General features: G+C 52.5%; 1 pseudogene; it reads left to right on the plus strand.

The window, feature by feature from the left end:
* Positions 1 to 10,404: 10,404 nt before the first annotated feature.
* Positions 10,405 to 11,226, plus strand: LOC143641332 (urotensin-2 receptor-like; annotated as a pseudogene).
* The last annotated feature ends 323 nt before the right edge of the window (positions 11,227 to 11,549 follow it).

Here is an 11,549-nt window from a genome sequence, read left to right on the forward strand (position 1 = left end):
GAGACCCAGACCCAGGGCACATGGTCACCCTTAGATTCCATGTCTGACACTTCAAAGGAGGCCAGGCCAGCAGGACTGGGGTCCACATTCAGACAATCTCCCTGGGTCATGGTCACAGCTCAGCTGACCAAGCAGGTGTGAGTCACTTTTCCACATGTCTTTGAACTATGTATCTCAGGTCAGAACCAGGTGCCTTGACATGTCTGTAATCCCAGCAACTCAGGAGGCTGAAGCAGGAGGATTTCCTAGTACAAGGCCAGCCTCAGCAACTTGATATGGGAAGTTTTGTGATCCTGAAGTGAGGCCTTTTTCTAAGGTCATTCAGCCTTCATGTGACCCGGGTGACTATGGAGGCTTCAGTGTTGGACTCCTGGCACGTCCCTCCCAGGTTGGAGGCTTCCGGAGGTCAATCTTGAGAGAAGTCTGTGGTCCTGGATATTTGTGTCCCCTGCATCTCAGCAGTCCAGAGCTCAGGCCTCCCAGATCGGAAGCCCACCGCATCCATCTGCTCCTGCCAGCTTCAGTGCCTGGCTCAGCTGGGGCTGCTTCGGTGTCTGAGACTGTCCTCTGGTTGATTTCCCCTCCCCATCTGGAAAGCTGTGCAGGTTTTAACTTGTTTGATTGATGTCATTGTTTGTCCAGCTGCCTCTCAGATCTGGGGGCTTTGGGGAACAGGATTGGGAAAGTTCTACAACCTGGACCCAGAGACGGGAACATTCGCCACAGCACCAAGAGGAGTATCTCCTGGAAGAGCAGAGTGGACTTGGCTCTGGCCAGCACGTCCTCCCCACCTCCTTCCCTCAGGCTGTGGGAGGGCCCCCAGGTGGCCAACACAAGTAGGCTGGCCATTTCTGCACAAGGTGGTCCCTGCTCTGCGGTCTGTCGTGGGCAGTGCAGCCGAGCTGTCCCCTCAGTCTTGCTCTCACTGGTCATCTTTCCAATGTCCACCACAGACCGTTCTGTGTACCTGCCCCTGTGCCCAGCAGCTGGATGGACTCCAGTCTCTGAGCACCAGCAGAGGCAGGTCCTGGACAAAATGTCCTCTGTGACAAGGCCGAAGGCTAGATGTGCCCCTCCAAAGCCACCCACCAACCAGCCTCTGCCTGCAGCTCTCTTTAAGGATCCAGTAGCCCAGGTGGAAAGAGTTTTTATCTTCCATTGGCTTATCTTCCATTAGGCTCAGAGCAGTGCTTCCGGAGCCGCTTTTGTGAAAATGGGCCTCACGGTGATGACTTAGGATTTAGTGGGACACAAGTGGATTAAGTGTGCCAGGTGACTTGTGCAGAGCACAGCCGGTGTCGGGGGGTCCTATGGGTACAGTCCAAGCCAGCATTCCCCAGCCAGCTTCGGGCACCACTGGCCATGTCTGGGCACACACAGGCCCAGGCCAAGGTCATCTGCATAGGCAAGGCTTCCCAGCTGACCCTCCGCACCAGCACCTTCAGGCCTGAGCTCCTTCCCTCCTTGCCCCTCCCTGTCCCTTCCTTCCCTGCCCTAGCTCTCAGGGCAGCCCACATCCCCCATGTCCATAGGGTCTGTTCAGCATCCCCTCTGAATGTCCTGAATGTCCATCCTTCCTGTGGGATACAAATGGACAGACATTGCCCTGTGGCTGATGGCTCTGTCATGAACAAGGGACAAGGGACTGTGGCCACACCAGAAGCAAAAGGCGTGGCCAGTTGTCTTGGACCAGTGTTGTCCTGGACCACATGTGTCCAGTCCATGACTCTTTGGGCTCCTGTCAGTCTTGGATGTCTAAGTGCTGGCCCTGGGCAGGCAGGGCCCCTGGAGGCTTCTGTGTGTGACCTGAGCACTCTCCAGGATAGCAAGCTGAACAGTGAGGCCTAGATTACCTGCCCCGGAAGACAGGGTGGGACAGGTCTCTGTGGTGGGTACAGCAGGGCTTCCTGCTGTGCGGGAGATGGACCCTCCTGCACCAAGAGCCCGGGGGGCAGTGGGATCCTGGGGTCTCAGGTTCCCTGTGGCTGGCCCTGTACCCTCAGACCAGAAGCCCTCTGCTCCCTGCTGACTTAAGGCAGAGTCTAGCTGGGGCTTTGAGGAGTTGTGGGGGGGGCATGGATTTCCAGGGTGCTTGGGAGGTCAGATGGCTTTGTGCAGAGGCAGGGGTGGCACAGAGGGGGAGGTGAGAGGTGGGCAGGGAAGCCACTCTGGCCAGGGTAAGTTGCGTGGGGCCTGGGGCTGAGGTCTGAGCAGAAGGAAGCTCCTATGTCACCTTCCTTCTCTCAGGTGCAGGGACTGCAGGCCTCTAGGGTGTCAGGAGGGATGGATCAGCACCTCCCCAAGGTCCTTCTCCTGGACATTGGGATTCTCTTCTCCTGCTCACACCAACTGGGCCATTATCATGGGCCACGTGGTTCACCTCACCAGGAATCATGCACCTCTAGGCGGGTAGGTGAGATATGGAAGGGCTGAGCCCCACTAAGATCCCACACATGGTGCAGAACAGCCCAAAGATTGGTCCCCCCTGCCTGTCTCCATCCCTGGCATCCCGCCAAGAGCAGCACTGTGAAGACCAGGAAGGGCCACCAAGGAGACCCAGAGTTGGACACTCTGCTGTCTTTGGCGTTGTATTTCTTCCATGAACTGTGGGTGGAGCTGCAATGCACCCGGGGTCCTGATAGGGTGGGAGGCTGCCTTACCCGTCAAGAATAATCAGAGAAGAAGAGTTTATTTATTTATTTTTAATTTTCATTTGTTCTTTTTAGACATGCCTGATAATAATGTGTTTCTCGACATGATACACATACGTGCAGTGTGACTCACTCTAGTGGAATCCGTTCTGGCAGTTGTACATGACGTTCCGTCTCACTGGTCGTGTATTCACATTCGGGCATGGGAAAGTGAGTCCGTTCATTCTACTGTCTCTCCTGTTCCCACCCCTCTCCCTTCCCTTCATTCCCCTTTTGTGTAATCAAGGAATGACTCCATTCCTTGGGGATGGAGGTGAGGCGGGGCATCATGGTGGAAGATTGTGATGGAGGAAACCAGTTGGGAACATGGCACCAAGGAGCTAAGCTCAGCTCACAAAACACAAACTCCCCTCTCTGCCTTACTGTGTATTAACATCTGTGCATCAGAACATTCAGCCTCTGATTCTGGGGGGTTGGCTTATTTCACTTAGCATCGATGCAGGACAGGTGAAGTTGAACACCTGAGAAATTAGCAGGAAGCAGGTTTACTGGCTGCCTCGGCTTGTCCAGAGTATAGTTTGTGCCAGAAATTCTCCTCTGGATCCTGAATCTAGAAATTCTTTGAACTTTATACTGGGGTGGGGGTTACATTTTTGCAGAACTCTACATAAAAGTAATTTTTTTCCCCCTGAAAACTTGGCATTTGCAAACAAAGAGGAAGCTATAAACCACAATACCCTCTGCAGAAGATTTTGCTGATAGCTTTAAGTATGGTGAGGGCCTTCTGGCAGGGGGGTGGGTCTCTGGTCTGCTTCAGCATGATGGTCTTCAGCTCAACCCATTTACTGACAAATGCCATAATTTCATTCTTCCCTGTGGCTGAGTAATATTCCATTGTGTACATGTACCACATTTTCTTTATCCATTTATCTATTAAAGGCCTCTGAGGTTGGTTCCATAGTTCAGCTACGGAATATGTGAATTGAGCTGCTATAAACATTGATGTGGCTGCATCACTGTGGTATGCTGATTTTAAGTCTTTTGGGTATATGCTGAGGAGTGGGATAGCTGGGTCAAACGGTGGTTCCATTCTAAGTTTTCTGAGGAATTTCCATATTGCTTTCCAGAGTGGTTGTACCAATTTGCAGTCCCACCAGCAATGTATGCGTGTGCCTTTTTCCCACATCCTCACCAACATTTATTGTTACTTGTATTCTTGATAATTGCCATTCTGACTGGTGTGAGATGAAATCTCAGTATAGTTTTTTTAAAACATTTATTTTTTTTAGTTGTAGGTGGAAAATACCTTAATTTCGTTTTTATGAAGTGCTTAGGATTGAACCCAGTGCCCCGCATGTGATAGGCGAGACTCTACCACAGAGCCACAACCCTAGCCCCCTCAGTGTAGTTTTAATTTGCATTTCTCTAATTGATAGAAATATTTAACATTTTTTCATATATTTGTGGACTGATTGTATTTCTTCTTCTCTGAAGTGTCTGTTCGGATCCTTTGCCCATTTATTGATTTGGTTATTTGGGTTTTTGTTGCTGTTGTTGTTGTTGGTTGGTTTGTTTTGGTATTAAGTTTTTTGAGTTCTTTATATATCCTGGAGATCAATGCTCTATCTGAGGTGCAAATGGCAAAGATTTTTTTTTTCCATTCTGTGGGCTCTCTTCACATTCTTGTTTCCTTTGCTGTGAAGTTTTTTTTAGTTTGATTCCATCCCATTTATTGATTCTTGATTTTGCTTCTGGCACTTTAGGAGTCTTGTTGAGGAAGTCAGTTCCTAAGCCAACACAGTGGAGAGTTGGGCCTACTTTTTGTTCTAGTAGGCACAGGGTCTCTGGCCTAATGCCTGGGTTCTTAATCCACTTTGAACTGAGTTTTGGGTGAGAGAGGGGAGTTAAATTTCATTCTGCTATACATGGATCTCCAGTTTTCCCAGCACCATTTGTTGAAGAGGCAATCTTTTCTCCAAGTATGTTTTTGGTGCCTTTGTCTAGTATGAGATAACTGTACTTATGTGGGCTTGTCTGTGTGTCTTCTATTCTGGATCATTGGTCTTCACGTCTGTTTTGGTGCCAATACCATGCAGTTTTTGTTACAATAGCTCTGTAATATAATTTAAGGCCTGGCATTGTGATGCCTCCTGCTTCACTTTCCTCGCTAAGGATTGCTTTGGCTATTCTGGACCTTTTATTTTTCCAAATGAATTGCATAACTGCTTTTTCTATTTCTATGAGGAATGTCACTGGAATTTTAATAAGAATCACATTAAAATCTGTATAGCACTTTTAGTAGTATGGCCATTGTGACAATATTAATTCTTCCTATCCAAGAACATGGGAGATCTTTTCATCTTCTAAGGAGTTCTTCAATTTCTTTCTTTAGTGTTCTGTAGTTTTCATTGTAGAGGCCTTTCACTTTTTTTGTTAGATTGATTCCCAAATGTTTATTATGTTTAGGCTATTTTGAAAGGGATAGTTTTTGTAATTTCTCTTTCAGTTGATTCATCACTGAAATAAAAGAATGCAATTAATTTATGGGTGTTTATCTTACATCCTGCTAAGGAAAAGTTTTTTGGGGAGCTCACAACTTCAGAAGTCTCAGTTGGTAGAAGGATGGCTTCATTCCTTGGGGATGGAGGTGAGGCAGGACATCATGGTGGAAGATTGTGATGGAGGAAAACAGTTGGGAACATGGCACCAAGGAGCTAAACTCAGCTCACAAAACATAAACTTCAAGGGCATACCCGTGGAACCCAGCTCCACCAGCCACACCCCTCCTGTCACCACCCAGTCACTCCCCATCAGGGAATTAATGCACAGAGTGGTTAAGGCTCTCATGACCCAGTCATCTCACCTCTAAACTTTCTTTCATTGTCTCACACATGGGCTTTTGGGGGATACCTTACATTCAAACCCTAACAGAGGCCAAGCTATGACCTCTCTGCTCCAACCACAGAAGAGGGATGAATACATGGGAGAAGGCAGAGTTCATCCCCAGAAGCATGCCCAGAAATAGCCTGGGGATGGTGGCTGTGCACACGAAGCTCTCCTGGGGCCTGGCAGAGTGGACTTGCAAACTCCTCCCAGGAGAGGACCCTGAGCACACACCTGAGCCCAAAGCCCAGTGTCTGGGAGCCACAGCGATAGGCAGAGCTGCTCCCAACCTCACCCCAATCTACTGGAGTGTGGATTCACAAAATGATGGAGAAGAAGTCATTGGAGATATTTGATGTCAAGGATGCTTTGGAGTGTTGGGAAACAGGAAGAAGAACTCCACGTTCACTGGGGATGGAAAACCATGAAGCAGAAAGTGGCGTCCTCAGCATGAGTCCCCAATCCAGCCCAGCCCCAGCTGGCTGGGCCACCCCCAGCGACATCCCTCCTCCACGTGCTCCGAACCAGGTCTGAAGTCCCTGGAGCTCCCTGGAGAGCTGTAGGCCGTTTTCTGCTGGTCTCCACGGTTTCTGGAGAGAATCCAGCAGTCGTTGGTTCCTTGTCCCGCTTGTTTAGTTCTGTTTTATTCCGACGGCTTTACTACCACTTCTGTCTTCAGGTCTTTGCTGAGGTGCAGAGGGGTGGTTCTCCTGCCTGCGACCTGCTGAGGTTCTTGACTTGTTCACCAGTTCTGAGAAGTTCCCAGCCACACTTCAGATACTGGTTCTGTCCACTTTCTCTCCTCTTCTCTGGGGCTCCGGTGCAAGGCAGCCGGCGACGGGGCCCCATCTCCCTGCTTGCCTGTGTCTCTATTCTTCTTGTCTCTCGGAGCTCGGATCACTCTATTGACCAACCTTTGAGTCAACTAATTCTTCTGTGTGGTTTCTTAATCTTAGACATTGTATTTTTAAAGTTATAGAAAGACTCTTGGACTCTTTTATTAGAAAATCCAGTCCTCTTTGACCGAGTGTGGAGCACCTGCCTCTGAAGAACCAGGGGCTGAAGCCAAGGCCAGGCCTCGTGCCTTCCAGGGGGTCCACCACTGGGCGGCACCCCACTGGGCTGGGTTCCTTTGATGGAGCTCATTTCTGTGAAGGTCCTAGAGATGAGATGTCAGGGCAAGGGGCCGGTCTGAGACAGGAGTGCAGCCAGCATCTGCTGCCAGGACACCTGAAAGGGGATATTGGAGGGACAGGGCAGGGCACATGACAGTCTCTTTGGGGTCAACCCTACTGGCTGCAGAGTGATCATGGCCCCTTGGTGATCCATTCCAGGCCTGAGGAGATGGCGTGAGTCCTAAGAACATGTGGTCTTCTCCCAGGACACATAGGAACTCTCAGCTCCTTCAGGACTTGGAGTCTATGCAAGATACTCTTGTGTCCACTCTCAGAAGCAGGCTCCAGCCTTCTCTAAGTCCAGTGAGGATGACTGCATGGACTTCCCTAGGCCCTCTACATCCACCTGAGCAACAGGAAAGCCAGGTCCACATGCTCCTGTGGGCTGGGACAGTGGCGACCCTCCAGAGGCAGGTAGGTTGGGACAGTGGTGTGGCCCTCCACCCAAAGCCAAAGTGCCTGCCCAGCAGTCACTTCAGGAGCCATAATGTTCCCCTCCCTTGTCCCTGCAACCCAATCATGAGTACCACCTTGTTTTCCCTTGACCTTGGTCGCAACCCCCACTTGAGCCCTCCAGGATGCTGCCCCCAGAGGTGCTCTTGGTTTATGGCTCCAAGTGGAGGATGACAAGGCTTGAGGGTCCCACCCTCACCCTCTGCCCCTCCTGCCCCCACTCCACAGTACACTCCTCAAGCCTCCTCCTGGGCAGTGTGCCACCTGCATATGGATGACCCAGAGAGATAGTGGCACCGCTCAGCTCTGCAGGCAGTAGAAGTGACAACCCCAGAGGAGACAGCACATTCAGGATGCACCTGGAGAAGAGAGCTAAGAAGAGAGGGAGGGGCTAGGTGGCCAGGGAAGTCTGCTGTTGCAGAGAGGCACTGGAGGCCCAACAGGAAGCAACTGACCACCGACTGCCCACACCCTGGCAGCTGGCCTGAAGTCAGAGGTGGAGTCCCAGGAGGATAGAGAGTGGGCACCAGCGGTTGGCTCATGGCAAAGGGGCCTCATTTCAAAGTGACATCCTCCCATATCCAAGGCCTTGCTTCTTCCCAGTGTCACCTTCCTGGGTTCTGCTAAAGTGTGAAAGGCAGTGAACAAAGACCCTAGAGTCAGGAGGGCCAGGTAGAGGACTAGGTCAGGTCAGATGCAACCAGACCCCCTGAATCCCCAGACCTGTCTAGGTTGCTCATCCACAGAAGCCCGCAAACCCGACACCCGGGGTTGGACCGGCCCTGCAAGCTCCCCAGGCAGCGCCTGGGCTAGAGGACTCCACAGTCCCCACCCGACGCCTGCCTCTTTCAAGACCCTGGGTTTCTGGGAAGGTGTTGAGGGTTCCTGGGGTGGCAGGTTGTTTCGCCCCCAGAGCCTGATTGACAGCGGAGAATCCGAGATCAGGAAGACTCAGCGGGAGGCTGCAAGTGGAGGCTGTGTGTGGCCGCTGCATCCTGGCTTCTCCACCCCGCACAGATCCAGGGCGGCAGGAACTGCCCATGCCCCCGGGTTGAGCCCAGCCACACCCGACCTGGCCGTGACCTTCCCCGCCCGGCACCCCGCTCCCTTTGCGCCCGTGATCCGTCATTGCGCTGGGTTATTAATTCCTGCGAGCTGGCGCTGGGCCACTGCGCATTCCCAGCTGGCGACCGGGTAGGTGGCGGCGGCCAGGGGCTGGGCGCGGCGCCGCTCTCCCCGTAGAGAGAGCGGGCACCTCCCTCCTTTGCATGGAAGCCCAGGAGGCCACGGATCTTCCGCCCCTCCGTGCCCCCGGCAGGGACAGCGCAGAAGTTCCCGGAGCCCACTTTTCCGCGAAGTGGTTGGAGACTTGTGGGGAGCGACCAGACGCCAGGCGAGGTGGCTGTCCCGAGCGACCCCAGGCTGGGTGGACAGATCTGATGGCTCCGTGATTATCCGAGTGCCACGGCAGGTGGGTACAGCTCGGGTGGCTGGGGTGCACGGTGCTCCTGGCGTGGTCCCGAGAGCTCCTGCTGCCCCGGAGCTGGCATTGTGGCTCCCAGAGGGAAGGCGAGGTCCCTGGAGACGCAGGTCTTGATCCTCAAGGGACCTATGGAAGACCCTGAGCCGGTGCACGCCCCCAACTTGGTACGGGCTTCCTGGCGGTTCTGTCCCTGGGCCCTAGGCTCGGGTTCTGCCAGGCCGCCAAAGACCCTCCAGCTGCACCAGTTACTTGGGGACTGTCAGGCTGGGGGTCTTGCTCCCTTCTCGCCTTCTTTTAACAGTCCCATGGGGGAAGGTGGGCGACCCCCAGAGGGCTTGGGCACTGGCCAAGAGGTGGGGCAGCTGAGCGAGGGGGCCTGGGCGATTTCCGGGGGGTTAGCTGTCCAGCCGTGGGAGAGGACATCGCAACCAGCTTTTCCAGACCAGAGACAGCTGCGAGAAGGAAGGCGGGAGGGACTTGGACATGTCTGGTCCCCTTCTGTAGCAGGAGCTCAGGGTCGCCAGGAGTAGGACCAGGCAGAATTTATCCTTAATATCATCAGCCTGGATGGGAAGAGGGAAGCCATCTAGAGGCAACACAGGCCTGGATATGGGGGAGGACAGCCTTCAGGGTCTTTCTCTCTCTCTCTCTCTCTCTCTCTCTCTCTCTCTCTATATATATATATATATATATATATATATATATATATATATATATATATTAGTTGTAGTTGGATACAATACCTTTATTTTATTTATTTTTATGTGGTGCTGAATATTGAACCCAGAGCCTTGCATTTGCTAGGTGAGTGCTCTACCGCGAAGCCACAACCCCAGTCCCCCTCTTAATGTTCTAAATAAATTTTATTTTTTAAAAATCTTTTCTCACCAAAGGTTCATGGAGATATTCTATTTACTTCCAGAAGCCCAACTGATAGATCTATTTAACCTCTTACACATAGATCTGCCATCCATGGCTGTGCGTGTGGTATGAGGGTTCAGGCTCAGTCTGCCATCCATGGCTCTGCGTGTGGTGTGAGGGTCCAGGTTCAGTCTGCCATCCGTGGCTGTGCGTGTGGTGTGAGGGTCCAGGCTCAGTCTGCCATCTGTGGCTCTGCATGTGGTGTGAGGGTCCAGGCTTAATCTGCCATCCGTGGCTGTGCATGTGGTGTGAGGATCCAGGCTCAGTCTGCCATCTGTGGCTGTGCGTGTGGTGTGAGGGTCCAGGCTTGTTTTCCTCACTTTCAATTTGGACTTTTAAAGTCAGCAGATATTGCTTTTGTAGTTAGAAGAAAACACATTTTTTAAAAAATGTACAAGTGAAATGAAATGACAGAGAGGTGTCTCAGGCTGGACCCCAGGACTCCCAGCTCCTCCCATGCTGGCCTTGACCATGAGGGGCTGCACTGCTGTGTTGTGCTTTCAGAAAAGCTCAGTCAGCCCTGGAGGCCTTGGCTGGCATCGAGGCCTGGGCTGGGGTCCTTCTGGGGAATTCCCTGGGGACAGCTGGTCACATAGTTCCCAGGTCCCCCCTGGCAGTGAGACAGATGAAACAGAAGGGCTCCTCTTTGGAGTCCCTGTCCCTCTGAGACTGAGTGGCCTGTGGGGGCTGTCCATCTCGTGCCTGTGGGCGTGGAAGGGAGTGCTGCCTTGCACCTTGATGGGCACTTCTCCCACAGAACGGTCGTTTGCCCACAGACACACCCCACCCCATCTTCAAGGAACAGCCGTCCCAGCTGGAGCCGAGCTTGAAGGCAGAGATGGCGCTGAGCCCAGAGTCCCCAACCACATTCCCTGCGCTGGCTGTGTCAGGCAGTGCCACGCCCAAGCCACCTGGTGGCCCCAATGTGTCCCTCAACAGCTCCTGGACCAGCCTGACGGAGCCCGGCTCCTTGCAGGACCTGGTGGCCATGGGGGCCCTCAGGGCAGTGCTCTCGGCCATGGGTCTGGTGGGCATGGTGGGCAATGTGTACACGCTGGTGGTCACGTGCCGCTTCCTGCGCATATCGGCCTCCATGTATGCCTATGTGGTGAACCTGGCTCTGGCAGACCTTCTTTACCTGCTCAGCATCCCCTTCGTTGTGGCCACCTACATCACCAAGGACTGGCACTTTGGTGACGTGGGCTGCCGCATCCTCTTCAGCCTGGATTTCCTGAACATGCATGCCAGCATCTTCACCCAGACCGTCATGAGCAGTGAGCACCATGTTGCAGTGTTGAGACCCCTGTACACTGTGCAGCGCTCCAAGGGCTACTGCAAGCTGCTGGTGCTGGGCACCTGGCTGCTGGCAGTGCTGCTGACCCTGCCCATGATGCTCGCCATTCGGCTGTTCCACAGGGGCCCCAAGAGTCCCTGCCTGCCGGCTTGGGGCCCACATGCACACCGCGCCTACCTGACGCTGCTCTTCAGGACCAGCATCTTGGGGCCCGGCCTGGTCATCGGGCTGCTCTACGCCTGCCTGGCCCGGGCCTACTAGCTTTCACAGCTGGCCTCCTGCAGGCAGACACGGCGACTGCCCAACCCCAGGGTGCTCCGCCTCATCCTCAGCCATGATAGCAGGGCATATAAACTTCACTTCTAGTGTCTCTTACTCTATAGGAAATGAGCATTCACAAATGGAGGCATTTATGTTTATTTGGTAAACTTCAGCCCATGTGGTTTATTTGTTCAGGTTCTGGAAGCACAGAAATCAGTGTAATGTTGTCAGAACAGGGTTTTAGTTCTCTGTAGTTTAATCAGTGTTGTTATGCAGACTCCCCTAGTTAACAAGTTGCCAGAAAATGAACATATTTAAGATTATTAAAGTAATAAATGAAAGGATGTCTATTTGATCCCATAACAAGTTACAGACTCAATTTATAGCAGATATTAGATATTATAAAGCTTTTCCAAGATTTTTAAATT

This window comes from Callospermophilus lateralis, unplaced genomic scaffold (genome assembly GCF_048772815.1).
Source record: "Callospermophilus lateralis isolate mCalLat2 unplaced genomic scaffold, mCalLat2.hap1 Scaffold_96, whole genome shotgun sequence".
Taxonomy (NCBI): Eukaryota; Metazoa; Chordata; class Mammalia; order Rodentia; family Sciuridae; genus Callospermophilus; species Callospermophilus lateralis.